This window comes from Eleutherodactylus coqui, chromosome 2 (genome assembly GCF_035609145.1).
Source record: "Eleutherodactylus coqui strain aEleCoq1 chromosome 2, aEleCoq1.hap1, whole genome shotgun sequence".
In the NCBI taxonomy this organism is placed as follows: Eukaryota; Metazoa; Chordata; class Amphibia; order Anura; family Eleutherodactylidae; genus Eleutherodactylus; species Eleutherodactylus coqui.
Window position 1 is genome coordinate 181039728 of NC_089838.1, and position 16923 is coordinate 181056650.

Genomic DNA, 16923 nt, shown 5'->3' on the forward strand with positions numbered 1-16923 from the left:
CGGAGGCAATAAATTCCACAAATTAACTCTTGACAAGGCATACCTGCTAACTGAAAACCATTCCAGGTGATTACTTCATGAAGCTGATTAAAAGTATGCCAAGAGTGTGTAAAGCTGTCATTAAAGCAAAAGGGGGCTACTTTGAATAACCTAAAATGTAAAACATATTCTGTTTTGTTTAACAACTTTTTGTTTACTACTTAATTCAATATGCGTACCATCATAGTTTAAGTCTTCATTATAAATCTACAATGTAGAAAAAAAAAACATGAAAAAGCACGGAATGATAAGGTGTGTACAAACTTTTGACTGGTACTGTATCATGCCTCTCTCACTAAGGCCTTCTGCACATGAGCGGAAATTCCACGGAGGGATTTCCTGCAGAATTTCCGCCCGTGCCTGCTGCCATAGGATTGTATTAGATAATGTAATCCTATACAGACAGCCGTGATTTGACTGCGTTAGAACTTGCACAGTAAACAAATCGTGGCATGTCCTATTTCTGTGCGAGCCTTGGAATCTGTGTTCTACCTCCTTAATGTTAACCCCACAAAACTGGGTAGATGAAATCCCAGGCTGGTATTGCACATTGGCATGGCAGTTAGATTTCTCTGCTAGGAGCTTGAATTAAACTTGCCCTCCTTTTAGCCTGGAACTTTATCCTGGAATTAAGGATATATGGAGTATTAGATGGAGTTCCTCACTGCACTCTTACAAGTCTCCCCCTATTTGTCTCTTATCATGTGCTGTAGTTCCATGGATACTTGAAAATGATATTGATATTTGTTAAATGCCCCTTTAAATATTTTTTCCTTCTATTATGCTGCTCCTTTATTCTGTGCTTGTACTTTGATTATTATTATATTTTTGCAATACCTTTAATAAAAATAATGTTATAAATAGAGATGAGCGAGCAAGCTCGGTAAGGTCAGTTACTTGAGCGAGCATCGCTCTTCTCGAGTAACTGCCTTCTCGTCCGAGTGTGCTCGGGTGGGCATCGGGGATAAGCGGGAAGCGGCGGAGGTAGCGGGGGGGGGGGGGGGGGGAGAGAAAGAGAGCTCTCTCTCACTCTCCCCCCCCCCCCCCCACTCTCCCTTGCAGGCCCCCCACTGCCCCCCCCGAGTACGCTCCGACGAGAAGGCAGTTACTCGAGAAGAGCGATGCTCGCTTGAGTAACTGACCTTGCCAAACGTGCTCGTTCATCTCAAGTATGTTAATATTATTCCCGTCATTGGTTAAGTTTATCAGGATTTTAAATACCCATTGACTGCTCTTAATGACTAAGGATATTACTATTCACCTATTTACTAATCTAGACCATGAGGAATATAACCATAAACACCATCACTGCCCTAAATTGCAAGGAATGCTGTTATTAACTCCTTCACTATCTGTAACATCTTCCCAGTGCTAGATAGGACCCACAGGCATAGTAACTGTGCGGGACCGGAGAGTAGTGAGGAGGGAGCCAGGAGTTGTTACCGGGTAGTGATATTTGCAGTACCAATGAATGAGGCAGGAAACATAGTCAGATGGAAGTCAGGAGTCATTATTGGGTAGTCATGTTTGCAGGAAAGGAGCAGGTTTAGGAGATGACACTTGATCAAGGCAAATAACACAATAATCTCGCACTGAGGGAGTGGCAAGGCCAGGCTTTTATAGCATGTCCAATCAAGAACAGGGTGGAGCTAAGACAGGGACTGGGTTGCATGAGAGGGAAACAAGACTGAGGTAATGCAATGAAGCTGTCCAATGGGCTGATGACTCAGTAGGTAGAGCCGCCCCCTGTAGTGAAAGAGGTTCTGGGTTTGAGTCCCAACACTACCCCAGGCTACCAAAAATCTTTTCCATTATCGTAGAAGTAAAAGCTATTTTGATATTTTCCAATAGCAGAATATGTCAATAGTAAACACCTAGTATACCCATTTCAGGAGCTTTTTTCACCTCATACTGTACATGGCATGGCCCATCAGGTCAATGCTTTGTTAGAATTTCTTTTATCTTTTGCCAACAATCTAATCCCCACAACATTAATCTTCTATATAGAAAGAACACATTTAAAAGCTTCAAATAGTCATGTGTTTTGTTCAGAAAAAACTCTTTATTGAAATTTTGTAACAGTATTTATACTTTTACGGTATTGCTCAATTAGACTATGCAGTAAGTGCCCAGAATATCTCTTTAAGTAACTAATAGTTCACAAACTCTACCTGTACATTTTTTGATGCTTGTGTATTAGTTTCAGCTTTACATTGCATAGTGTATAAGTATATCAACAGACCAGTGTTGCTATTGTTACACTAGGATATTGTCCAACTTACCATGAAGAAAAGTCAGTGCAAAAGTAACTAAGAATATTTGAGAAATGTCTTCTTGAAGTTTTGCCTACTTTTGCACAGTAAATTTTATATTCTGTACCCAATTCATATGCAACTGAACAAAATCACCAGGGATTTTACAAACAAATCGTTAAACACAACCAAGAGACAAATCTCTTTTGGTAGCCTCCAGCTTTGAAGGGTTATCTTGCACTTGCTGCATGCTTCTTTAAATTATGGGACTAGTGATTAGAAAGCTTTTCCATACACCTACAACTAAGTGGGCTGACACTTGCTTTGAGATTACCATCCTATATCTCCAAAGTGACCTGATATGACCTTTATGCCTTCCTGTAGTTTTTTTTCTTTAAATCTGTTGCCTTTTATTGTTGCCTTAAGGAATTTAGGTAAGCAGTTAATCACAACTTCTATTCATGGACTAGTTACCCTTAGGGTAAGTAAAGTAGTCTTTTGTTCCCCCTGTATTTTATAAATCTATATAACAAATGAATTTGTTTTACACATTGTAGAAGAAGTATTAGAAGTAATAGTAGCAGCTGAAGTGGGAGTATACAATTAGTGGCTGGCTCAAAAAGTAATTGGACATAAACAGATAAAGGGAAAAAAAGGAAATAAAGAGTCCTATTATTGATATATAGGATAGTAAACATGAAGAAATAACAGAATGCATTCTTTGGCTGTTTTTGCTGTATGTGGTAGCCTTCAAGTTTAACATAGGTAAATTCTGCAAGCAAAACTCTACATTTGTACAATATATTTAACTTTGCATATAGTTTGCTTTACACATCTCTTATGTTGGACTGCTCCTTAGTGGTTAAACTCTTGATTTCAGAAAGGTTCCAGCAGAATTTCTACTTTCACTCTGGATGTAATTTGAAAAAAAAAGCACCATGTAGCTTGGAATTAGTACAAGGTAAGTAAAGTATTTACAAAGTTTTAACATTTTGAATCTGAATTAAATCTTTGCTACCGAGCTAAATACACAAAACATAATATAAACACATAGTAGCATACATGTACCGATACAGTGTACTGATATCATATAGTTGGAGCTATTACTGCATTTCATTTTAGTTAACACCATATACAGCAGATCTAATAGAAGAGTGTCACAGAAGGCATTTTTTCACCTCAATAATAAGTAATTGCTATTAGTGTATAAGGCCTCGTTCAGACGAGCGTTTTTTTGTGCACAAATATCCACGCAAAAGAATGCATCTTTTAGAACCAGTGGTTTTCTATTGAAGTGTTCACATGAATGATTTTTAGGAGCGCAAAACACTCGCAACTGCAAAAGGTAGGACATGCGTGGCTACAATGCACGCATCTAAGGTGCATGCTGCGAGAAAAGATAGGACCTGCATTTTGCGCAGGAGTTCCCATTGACTCCTATGGGAGCTGGATAAACATGCAGCATGCACCACTAATTGTGTGAACGAGCAAATTATGTGCAAATGTAGATCCCACCTTTAGCTTTGTTCTTGCTATTTTTCCACACATGAGCAGCATTATTCTTGCATGGCTATTTGTACGCAAAAAATTACTCATCTGAATAAGGCCCGAGGGTGACTCAGGGAAAGCATTTCACCCATTGTAGGGGAGTCAAAATTACCTGTGAACAATCAGAGGCTGCACTCAGCTATTCGTTGAATGACAGCTGAGTGCTGCCTCTGATTGGTCACAGCGCTCAGCCAATCAGAGACAGCTCTTTCTGGAAGCGGAAATCTTTCAATACCCGGCCACCGGAATACAAATGAAGACTGATGGGGATGGGGAGAAGAGCTGGAGAGTGCTTCTAGGTGAGTTACTTTTTTTCTTTAACATCTAGGGATGATTTTCAGGGAAGGGCTTATATTTGAAGCCACCCCCTGAAAATCATCACTGTATGAAAGCAATAGGAAATCATCATGGTCCTCTGCCATAGCTGTGGCAGGGGATTTTTTCATGCCTGCTGCAGGCCCCTCATCACTGAACACTGTGACAGTGCTGTCACAGTGTTCAGTGATGAGGGGACTCCCTGCAGGTATTAACGGACATCACACAATGTCTTTACACGCAGTACGGACTTTACCGGCATGCATTATAGGCACGAATATCCTATGTTTTGCAAGTGCGAGTACTTTGCGCCTCTAAAAGACGTACATGTGAACACTTCATAGGAAACCAATGGTTCTAATAGATGCGATTTTTTTGCGCACATAGGCACGCAAATAAATTGCTTGTCTGACCGCAGCCTAAGGCCTCGGTCACACGGGCATTTTTTCACGTGATTTGCGGATCGCATGACGGATGCGCATCCGCAAATCGCGTGACCGGGGCCGACGATTCGCTGAAAAATCTGCAGCTAGCAGCGTTTTTGGCTAAACGGCCCAGCACTGCCCGCTATCCTCTGCCATAGCTGTGGCAGAGGAGAACAATGTTCGTCCATTGAATTCGATGGAGCCGGCAATACAGCTGGCTCCATTGAAAGCAATGGGCTGCCGGCGAGCGCGGGATGAATTTTCGGGAAGGGCTTAAAAATATAAGCCCTTCCCTGAAAACCATCCTAAAATGTGTAAAAATAAAAAAAATATATATACTCACCTTTTCCCTGCAGACGGAGTTCAGCCACATCCGGCCGGCAGTTCTCCTGAGCTGCTCTGTGTAGTATTCAGCAGGCGGGGATTTAAAATCCCCGCCTGCTGAACGGGCTGCCTCTGATTGGTCACAGCCCTCACCAATCAGAGGCAGCTCTCACTCACCCATTCATGAATTCATGGATGGGTGAGTGAGTGCTGCCTCTGATTGGCTGAGCGCAGGGACCAATCAGAGCCAGCTCTCAGCTCCCAACCTGCTGAATACTACACAGAGCAGTTCAGGAGAACTGCCGTCCGGACACAGCTGAACTCCGTCTGCGGGGAAAAGGTGAGTATATATATTTTTTTTCTTATTTTTACACATTTAAGGATGGTTTTCAGGGAAGGGCTTATATTTTTAAACCCTTCCCGAAAATTCATCCCGCGCTCGCCGGCAGCCCATTGCTTTCAATGGAGCCGGCTGTATTGCCGGCTCCACTGAATTCAATGGGCGAACATTGTTCTTCTCTGCCACAGCTGTTACAGCTGTGGCAGAGGAGAACGATCTTTATAGTATATGTTCTCAATGGGGTTGGCACTGCTGCCGCCGGCTCCATTGAGCGCATATATAGAACACAAGGAATCGCAGAACGCGCCTATCTGCCTATCGTTGTGTCCTATAATTTATCGCACATCCGCATAAAAAGCGGACATGTGACCGATCCCATTGCAAAGCATTGGGTCTATATATGCGCAAATCGCGCGAAAAAACGCCTGTCTGACCGAGGCCTTAGGCTGAAATCACACAGTGTGTTTAGTATGCTTTTTGTGGTGTGTGTTGGCAATTTTTACTGCATTTTTAGGTCAAAGGTATTGTAGCTAGCTGTTACAGTTGCAAGAAAAAGCAAGTGAACTCTGTAGTAGAGGTGTCAAGATGCAACAAGAGTATGATCCAAAACATTCAAATAAATCAACTAAATAATTGTTGAAAAATAAGATTAATATTTTAGAATGGTCAAGTCAGAGTTCTAATCTAAACCCTATCAAGATACTGTGGCACGACCTGCAGAGGACTTTTCATGCAAGGCATCCCAGAAATATGCCTGAACTGAAACATTTGCATGAAAGTTTAAAAATTCCTTCTCAACATTGTGCAAATGTTATCTGCAGCTGCAAGAATCGTTTGATGGAGGTGATTTATCCTAAAGAAAGATTTACAGGTTATTAAATTCCTGGATTCACTTCCTTTTTCTCCCTGAACTGCGGATGTTTAATAAATGTGCTAAAGAAAATACAAAATTATAACTGTTTGTGTGTTATTAGCTTAGTCAGATTGTATTGTGAATAATTGTGACTTGGAAACCATGAGACCAAGTTTAGTTAGTAATTAGAGTTGAGCAAACATACTCTGCCGAGCTTGATGCTCATTCAAGTATTAGCGTATTTGATGGTGCTCAGTACTCGAACGAGCATCAAGCCGTGTTCGACCCCACCCCAGTTTTTGGCTCCTCCCAGCTGTGACGTGCCTGTTCTGGCCCCTTCCCACTGTGACGCAGCGCGCGTCATTGTCAATTTTTTTGTCTGGGGGAGAGAGAGAGAGAGAGAGAGAGACACGAACCTAGGAAAAAAAGAAAAAAGCTCGGCACCTGGCATCCCAGACACAAAAATGCTCAAGTCTCCCATTGTAGTCAATGGGGTTCCTTACTCAAGTAGAGTTCTCGAATTTTACGAAAAGCAACATATTGTTGTTAGCCTTTTAGTCGTTCATGACCCTCAGCAACCCTAAAGGCAAGCTTCCTCCATGTTTTTCGGTTTTGCACTGCTTCTTTCAGTTGTGATATCCATGCCAGTATCAGCTTTAACAGTATCAGCCATCATGTCCTTTGGTGGCCAGATCTTCTTTTGTCAATGATCTGTCCAAGCATTATAGATTTTTCTAGCGACTCTCCTCGCATTACATGGCCAAGATACGTGAGTCTGGTCATCTTCCCCTCCAGTGATATATCGGGTCTTATGTGATTCAGGACTTCTCTGTTTGTTACTCTTGTCATCCAGGGCATATGTAAGAGCTTTCACCAGCACCACAGCTCAAACGCATCAATCGTCCTTTTAACAGCTTTTTTTGCAGTCCAGCTTTCACATCCATACGTGACTATGGGGAAAACAGTGGTTTGCACTATCCTACATTTAGTTGCTATGCCGATATCCCTACCTTTCTAGATTTTGTACTTGTTTTGCATTGCGCTTCCCCCCAACGCTATCCTACATTTTATCTCTGGCATAAATTCTCTTTTGGTCAATTTTTGAGCCAAGAAAGATAAACTCTTGCATGCTTTCTATGACCTCATTGTCGATTTTCCACCTATTTTCTGGATGCTGTTCTGATGTGTCAAGCAGTTCAAATCGGTTTACTACCTCAATAGTGTATAATTGGGGGATTTTAGAGGCGTTAGATTTTCTCAATGAAGCATCTTTCTTAAAGCTATGGAATTTGATCTTGATTTTAGCTGCAAGGAGTTCATGATCAGTGCCGCAGTTGGCACCAGGAAAGGTTTTTATTGCAATTACTGAACTTCGCCAATGATGATTACATCGGATGTTATCAATCTGATTTCAATGGAGGCCATGGGGAGATGTCTACATGTACAGTCGGCATTTGGTTACATAAACCATGTGTTTGCTATCTTGAGCTTATTTTATTGGCAGAACTGTACCAGGCGATCACCGGCTTTATTTCCTTCACCAAGCTCAAATCTTCCCGTGATGGTTGCTTTTGGCTGTCTGCCAACTCTGGAATTAAAGTCGCCCATAATGTAAACAATGTTTTTCTTTGGCACTTCGTTTAGAGTTTTCTGGACGTCAGCATAAAAAACTTCAATGGTTTCCTCAGCAGCATCAGTCGTTGGGGCTTAGACCTGTAAGATTGAGAAGTTCACTGACTTACCACATATCCAGATAGCAATGATATGGTCGCTGATTGCTCTAAAACGTTTTACTGCCTTTGAGGTCTGCTTGTTTGTAATAAAGGCTACTCTATTTCTCTTGATTTTCTCTTGTAATGTTAAGTAATTGGACTAAAAATATGCATTACATGTCCAGTGCAATTCGCTAGTTCCAAGAATATCAATGTTAAGTCTTGTCATTTCGGGTTTCACAATGTCTATTTTCCCTAGACTCATGGCATGAACATTCCATGTTGCTAGAATGTGAGCTTTGGTACAGCGCAGTCTTTTCCTTTCATCATCAGCTTGGCTTCCCAAAGGCTTTCCTCCAGGTGCATCATGAGGAAAACTACTTGTACTCAGACCTTGTTTTTCCCCATAAATGTTGCCAATTCAATAGATTTACACTACTGAACAAAATAAATTGAACACTGAACAAAATAAGAAGGTAAGTGTTATGTGGTTGACTGTGACCAGCGGTGCCTCTCCTCACCTCCCCCTTCTCCCTGTTCAAGCCATTGGTAGTCTCAGGTTCTTCAGTGCAGCTGAAGTCACACTATTCTCCTGGCTTTCTTATCTGCCTGTAGAGAGTGCACATGTGCTTCACCCACGTCTTAAGGGGCCTGAGCACAGCTTGTCCAGTTGTTTCCCTGGTTCTGTAATGCACCCTCTCACACTGGAGGGTACCTGAGCAATAGGTTTCTAGTGGTTTTGTGAAGCTGCATTCAGCTTGATCCTCAATTTTAACCCTCATTCAGATTATCCAGGTTTTCAGATTTTTACCTGTCTTGACCTTCGAATGTTTTCTAACCTCATCATCCTGATTGCCACTTGTCTTGGCCTCCAGTCTGATTCTCCATGTTGCATGAACTCCCACCTGGTATACTGACTATAACCCTGGCTGTCCTGTTGGTACTGTGTTTTGGTGCCTTCTGGTGTGTTTTGGTCAGCTGCTGCATTTCAGGAAAAAAAAACAACTTCGAATTTTGGTTTAGAGCTCAGCTCTTTGAACATTTGAGTGAAATAGGCAGACTGTGCTGGGTTGTCTCCACCTGTGTTATCAAGACTGACAGCCTTCTAACTATGCAATCATAGCCAAAAGTTTTGAGCCGGACACAAATTTTGCATTTCACAAAGCTTCCTGCTTCAGTGCTTTTAGAAATTTAATTGGAAATTTTCTTTAAAAAAAAAGGGGTTTTATTGTGTAAAAGTGGGAAAAAGGTAAAAAAAAATATTGAATTTTGGTATTATCGTAATCATATCAACCCACAGAAAAAAATGATCATGCCACTTACGCTGCATGAATAACGTAAAAAAATGGATGGCAGAATTGCTGTGTCTTTTCTCCCTGCCCTCCAAAATAAATTAACGAAAGTTATACAATACATTATATGCACCCAGAAAAGACACCGATAAAAACTACAGCTCGCCATGAAAAGTGAGCCCTCGCATGGTCACGTAGATGGAAAATTTAAAAAGTTTAGGTTTTTGAAAAGTGGAGCTGAAAGTTCCCCAAACATCTTCACATTCTTAGGCCCAATATAGGCCATATAACTACGCTGTTTAGAGGAAAATCTGTCAGTGCCATTTCATTTCCCACTTATCATTTTCACAACAGCAGAAAATGTTCAGTTAAACAATTATTCATTGAGGGATGAAGGTCTGTTTAGATTTCACCAAAAAGTAAAATTGTTAGTTCACTAATGCACTCTCTTATCTCAAATAAATGTGACAGATGTAGTGTTAGGATTTTAGACTGAGTAGGGCTATTTTTCCCACAGCTAGAAGGGTTCATGTGTTAAGATTAGGTCAAAATAATCATCGTACCTGGTTTCTTTGTCCACATACCTGCTGCTCTCTAAACCATTGTAAAATATTTTAGTATCAGTAACTCCAACAGCACATAATCATTGCTGAAAACATTGAGGATTTGCTTTCACCTCAATAGTAGTTGGCTTAATTTTATATTTTTGGGTCAGTGATTGATGCACGGAATTATAAATCACAATCTAAAATTGCAAATACAAAGTAACAAAATTGATATGCTTTATGGCTGAAACCTTTCTTCACTTGTAGATGCTTTAATAGATTTTAACAAATATTCTCTGCCACCGATGAAAATCACATCCTATACATCCTCTAGCCGAAACAAATCCCGCATTTACAAAAATTTTGGTCATTTGTCCATTGTAATGAAAAATTACTATTTTATTAGTTTCCTGGCTGATAAAAAGGTGCTTGAGAATAAAATGTATTGGTACAAGCTGGAGGCATTGGTGTGTTGAATTGGCAGCTGGATGCCCGCACAATGTGATACTCTGTGCAGTAGATTTAGTAACTATTAGAGATGAGCAAGCACCAAAATGCTCAGGTGCTCGTTACTCGAGACGAAATTTTCGCGATGCTCGAGGGTTCGTTTCGAGTAACGAACCCCATTGAAGTCAATGGACGACTCTAGCATTTTTGTATATCGCCGATGCTCGCTAAGGTTTTCATTTGTGAAAATCTGGGCAATTCAAGAAAGTGATGGGAACGACACAGCAACGGATAGGGCAGGCGAGGGGCTACATGTTGGGCTGCATCTCAAGTTCCCAGGTCCCACTATTCAGCTACAATAGCGGCAAGAGTGCCCCCCCCCTCCCAACAATTTTTACTTCTGAAAAACCCTCATTAGCAAGGCATACCTTAGCTAAGCACCACACTACCTCCAACAAAGCACAATCACTGCCTGCATAACACTCCGCTGCCACTTCTCCTGGGTTACATGCTGCCCAACCCCCCCCCCCCGCACGACCCAGTGTCCACAGCACACACCAAAGTGTCCCTGCGCAGCCTTCAGCTGCCCTCATGCCACACGCTGGCCTCATAGCCACACCACCCTCATGTCTATTTATAAGTGTGTCTGCCATGAGGAGGAACCGCAGGCACACACTGCAGAGGGTTGGCATGGCCAGGCAGCGACCCTCTTTAAAAGGGGCGGGGCGATAGCCCATAACGCTGTACAGAAGCAACGAGAAATCCAATCCTGTGCCACCTCCATCAGGAGCTGCAAACGTGGGCATAGCAATGGGGAACCCATGTGCCACACACTATTCATTCTGTCAAGGTGTCTGCATGCCCCAGTCAGACCGGGGTTTTTTATAAATAGTCACAGGCAGGTACAACTCCGCAATGGGAATTCCGTGTGCACCCACAGCATGGGTGGCTCCCTGGAACCCACCGGCTGTACATAAATGTATCCCATTGCAGTGCCCAGCACAGCTGAGGTAATGTCCGGTTAAATGCAGGTGGTCTTCGGCCCACACTGCATGCCCCAGTCTGACCGGGGTTTTTAATACATAGACACTGGCAGGTACAAATCCCTAATGTGAAGTCCCTGTGGACACACAGCATGGGTGGCTCCCTGGAACCCACCGGCAGTACATTAATATATCCCATTGCATTGCCCATCACAGCTGAGGTAACATCAGGTTTAATGCAGGTGGGCTTCGGCCCACACTGCATGCCCCAGTCAGACTGGGGTTCTTTAGAAGTGGACACATGGAGTTACAACTCCGTGTTGACCGACAGCATGGGTGGGTTCCAGGAAGCCACCGGCGGTACATAAATATATCCCATTGCATTGCCCATCACAGCTGAGGTAACGTCAGGTTTAATGCAGGTGGGCTTCGGCCCACACTGCATGCCCCAGTCAGACTGGGGTTCTTTAGAAGTGGACACATGGAGTTACAACTCCGTGTGGACCGACAGCATGGGTGGGTCCCAGGAAGCCACCGGCGGTACATAAATATATCCCATTGCATTGCCCATCACAGCTGAGGTAACATCCGATTAAATGCAGGTGGTCTTCGGCCCACACTGCATGCCCCAGTCTGACCGGGGTTTTTTATACATAGACACTGGCAGGCACAAATCCCTAATGTGAAGTCCCTGTGGACACACAGCATGGGTGGCTCCCTGGAACCCAGCGGCGGTACATAAATATATCCCATTGCATTGCCCATCACAGCTGAGGTAACATCAGGTGTAATGCAGGTGGGCTTCGGCCCACACTGCATGCCCCAGTAAGACTCGGGTTCTTTAGAAGTAGACACATGGAGTTACAACTCCGTGTGGACCGACAGCATGGGTGGGTCCCAGGAAGCCACCGGCGGTACATAAATATATCCCATTGCATTGCCCATCACAGCTGAGCTAACGTCAGGTTTAATGCAGGTGGGCTTCGGCCCACACTGCATGCCCCAGTCAGACTGGGGTTCTTTAGAAGTGGACACACGGAGTTACAACTCCGTGTGGACCGACAGCATGGGTGGGTCCTAGGAAGCCACCGGCGGTACATAAATATATCCCATTGCATTGCCCATCACAGCTGAGGTAACGTCCGATTAAATGCAGGTGGTCTTCGGCCCACACTGCATGCTCCAGTCTGACCGGGGTTTTTAATACATAGACACTTGCAGGTACAAATCCCTAATGTGAAGTCCCTGTGGACACACAGCATGGGTGGCTCCCTGGAACCCACCGGCGGTACATAAATATATCCCATTGCATTGCCCATCACAGCTGATGTAACATCAGGTTTCATGCAGGTAGGCTTCGGCCCACACTGCATGCCCCAGTCAGAATGGGGTTCTTTAGAAGTGGACACATGGAGTTACAACTCCGTGTTGACCGACAGCATGGGTGGGTCCCAGGAAGCCACCGGCGGTACATAAATGTATCCCATTGCATTGCCCTTCACAGCTGAGGTAACGTCATGTTTAATGCAGGTGGTCTTCGGCCCACACTGCATGCCCCAGTCAGACTGGGGTTCTTTAGAAGTGGACACATGAAGTTACAACTCCGTGTGGACCGACAGCATGGGTGGCTCCCTGGAACCCACCGGCGGTACATAAATATATCCCATTGCAGTGCCCAGCACAGCTTAGGTAACGTCAGCTTTAATGCAGGTGGGCTAAAAATTACTAGGATTACAATGTAGGCGAGGGCCCAAAAAAATTGGTGTACCAACAGTACAAATGTACTTCAGAAAAATTGCCCATGCCCAACCAAGAGGGCAGGTGAATCCCATTAATCGCTTTGGTTAATGTGGCTTAATTTGTAACTAGGCCTTTAGGCAGCCCAGTTAAAATAAAAATTCGTTCAGGTGCAAGTTTCAACGCTTTATTGAGTTGAGAATTGAAACGTATAAACATTGTTTACAAAAGTTATATGACTGAGCCTTGTGGGCCAAAGAAAAATTGCCCGTTCGGCGTGATTACGTGAGGTTTCAGGAGGAGGAGCAGGAGGAGGAGGATGAAAATAATACACAGATTGATAAAGCTAAAACGTCCCCGTTTTTGATAGTGATAGAGAACGATGCTTCCATCCGCGGGTGCAGCCTACGTATTGTTTAGGTATCGCTGCTGTCCGCTGGTGGAGAAGAGAACTCTGGGGAAATCCAGGCTTTGTTCATCTTTATGATTGTAAGCCTGTCGGCACTATCGGTTGACAGGCGGGTACGCTTATCCGTGATGATTCCCCCAGCCGCACTAAACACCCTCTCTGACAAGACGCTAGCCGCAGGACAAGCAAGCACCTCCAGGGCATACAGCGCGAGTTCAGGCCACGTGTCCAGCTTCGACACCCAGTAGTTGTAGGGGGCAGAGGCGTCACGGAGGACGGTCGTGCGATCGGCTACGTACTCCCTCACCATCCTTTTACAGTGCTCCCGCCAACTCAGCCTTGACTGGGGAGCGGTGACACAGTCTTGCTGGGGAGCCAGAAAGTTGTCAAAGGCCTTGGACAGTGTTCCCCTGCCTGTGCTGTACATGCTGCCTGATCTCCGCGCCTCCCCTGCTACCTGGCCCTCGGAACTGCGCCTTCTGCCACTAGCGCTGTCGGATGGGAATTTTACCATCAGTTTGTCCGCCAGGGTCCTGTGGTATAGCATCACTCTCGAACCCCTTTCCTCTTCGGGTATGAGAGTGGAAAGGTTCTCCTTATACCGTGGGTCGAGCAGTGTGTACACCCAGTAATCCGTAGTGGCCAGAATGCGTGTAACGCGAGGGTCACGAGAAAGGCATCCTAACATGTCAGCCTGTACGCAACACATGGCTGTCCTCACTCGGAAGATCACTTTCAGGATCCTCCTCCTCCTCCTCCTCAGGCCATACACGCTGAAAGGATGACAGGCAAGCAGCATGGGTACCCTCAGCAGTGGGCCAAGCTGTCTCTTCCCCTTCCTCCTCATGCTCCTCCCCCTCCTCCTCCTCCTCAACGCGCTGAGATATAGACATGAGGGTGCTCTGACTATCCAGCGACATACTGTCTTTCCCCGACTCCGTTTCCGAGCGCAAAGCGTCTGCCTTTATGCTTTGCAGGAAACTTCTCAAGAGGCATAGCAGAGGAATGGTGACGCTAATGATTGCAGCATCGCCGCTCACCATCTGGGTAGACTCCTAAAAGTTTCCAAGGACCTGCCAGATGTCTGCCAACCAGGCCCACTCTTCTGTAAAGAAATGAGGAGGCTGACTCCCACTACGCCGCCCATGTTGGGGTTGGTATTCCACTATAGCTCTACGCTGCTCATAGAGCCTGGCCAACATGTGGAGCGTAGAGTTCCACCATGTGGGCAAGTCACACAGCAGTCGGTGCACTGGCAGATTAAACCGATGTTGCAGGGTGCGTAGGGTGGCAGCGTCCGTCTTGGACTTGCGGAAATGTGCGCTGAGCCGGCGCACCTTTCCGAGCAGGTCTGACAAGCATGGGTAGCTTTTCAGAAAGCGCTGAACCACCAAATTAAAGACGTGGGCCAGGCATGGCACGTGCGTGAGGCTGCCGAGCTGCAGAGCCGCCACCAGGTTACGGCCGTTGTCACACACGACCATGCCCGGTTGGAGGCTCAGCGGCGCAAGCCAGCGGTCGGTCTGCTCTGTCAGACCCTGCAGCAGTTCGTGGGACGTGTGCCTCTTCTCTCCTAAGCTGAGTAGTTTCAGCACGGCCTGCTGACCCTTGGCCACCGCTGTGCTGCCACGCCTCGTGACACCAACTGCTGGCAACGTGCTGCTGCTGACACATCTTGATTGCGAGACAGAGGTTGCGTAGGAGAAGGAGGAGGAGGGGGGTTAAGTGGAGGAAGCATACACCGCCGCAGATACCAGCACCGAGCTGGGGCCCGCAATTTTGGGGGTGGGTAGGACGTGAGCGTTCCAAGGCTCTGACTCGGTCCCAGCCTCCACTAAATTCACCCAATGTGCCATCAGGGAGATATAGTGGCCCTGCCCGCCTGTGCTTGTCCACGTGTCTGTTGTTAAGTGGACCTTGGCAGTAACCGCGTTGGTGAGGGTGCGTACAATGTTGCGGGAGACGTGGTCGTGCAGGGCTGGGACGGCACATCAGGAAAAGTAGTGGTGACTGGGAACCGAGTAGCGCGGGGCCGCCGCCACCATCATGTTTTTGAAAGCCTCCGTTTCCACAAGCCTATACGGCAGCATCTCCAGGCTGACCAATTTGGCAATGTGCACGTTTAACGCTTGAGCGTGTGGGTGCGTGGTGGCGTACTTGCGCTTGCGCTCAAACACTTGCACTAGCGACGGCTGGACGGTGCGCTGAGAGACATTGCTGGATGGGGCCGAGGACAGCGGAGGTGAGGGTGTGGGTGCAGGCTGGGAGACGGTAGTGCCTGTGTCCTGAGAGGGGAGTTCGATCTCAGTGGCAGGTTGGGGCACAGGGGGAGAGGCAGTGGTGCAAACCGGAGGCGGTGAACAGCCTTCGTGCCACCTTGTGGGGTGCTTGGCCATCATATGTCTGCGCATACTGGTGGTGGTGGCTCCACGGCTGATCTTGGCGCGACAAACCTTGCACACCACAGTTCGTCGGTCGTCTGCGCTCTTAGTGAAAAACTGCCACACCTTTGAGCACCTCGGCCTCTGCAGGGTGGCATGGTGCGAGGGGGCGCTTTGGGAAACAGTTGGTGGATTATTTGGTCTGGCCCTGCCTCTACCCCTGGCCACCCCACTGCCTCTTCCAACCTGCTCTGCTGCTGCACTTGCCTCCCCCTCTGAAGACCTGTCCTCAGTAGGCTTAGCAAACCAGGTGGGGTCAGTCACCTCGTCGTCCTGCTGCTCTTCCTCCGAATCCTCTGTGCCCTCCTTCCTCGGACTTACTGCAATTACTACTGCCTGAGTGATAGACAACTGTGTCTCATCGTCGTCGTCCTCCTCACCCACTGAAAGCTCTTGAGACAGTTGCCGGAAGTCCCCAGCCTCATCCGCCGGACCCCGGGAACTTTCCAAAGGTTGGGCATCGGTCACGACAAGCTCCTCCAGTGGGAGAGGAACCATTGCTGCCCATTCTGGGCAGGGGCCCGGGAACAGTTCCTGGGAGTCTGCCTGCTCCTCAGAATGTGTCATTGTAATGGAGTGAGGAGGCTGGGAGGAAGGAGGAGCAGCAGCCAGAGGATTCAGAGTTGCAGCAGTGGACGGCGTAGAACTCTGGGTGGTCGATAGATTGCTGGATGCACTTTCTGCCATCCACAACAGGACCTGCTCACACTGCTCATTTTTTAATAAAGGTCTACCGCGTGGACCCATTAATTGTGAGATTATTCTGGGGACGCAAGAAACGTGCCTCTCTCCTAATCCCGCAGCAGTCGGCTGCGATACACCTGGATCAGGAGCTCGGCCTGTGCCCACACCCTGACTTGGGCCTCCGCGTCCTCGCCCGCGTCCACGTCCTCTAGGCCTACCCCTACCCCTCAGCATGGTGTATTACCAGTAGTGCAGAAACAGAACGCTGTAATTAAATGTGCCGCTTATTGGCCTGTGGTTGGAGGCTGACTTCGCTTATGGAACGCACAGCAGAGCCAGGAAAGAATTTTGCGCAAACCTGTAGTGAGACGTAGGTGCATATGACTGAGCTAGTGGAATTCACAGCGCAGAAGCAGTCACATGTCCAAAGGCCACTAGTAGGCCTTAAGTATTTTGCTTCTATTTTTTTGAAGGCTGAGCTGAGACAGCAGACAGATACTGTAGGCAGCGTATATATGTATACTGTTTCCCTCTGGACGGGATGACGGCGGTGATGTAACGGGCAACTCAGAGCCAG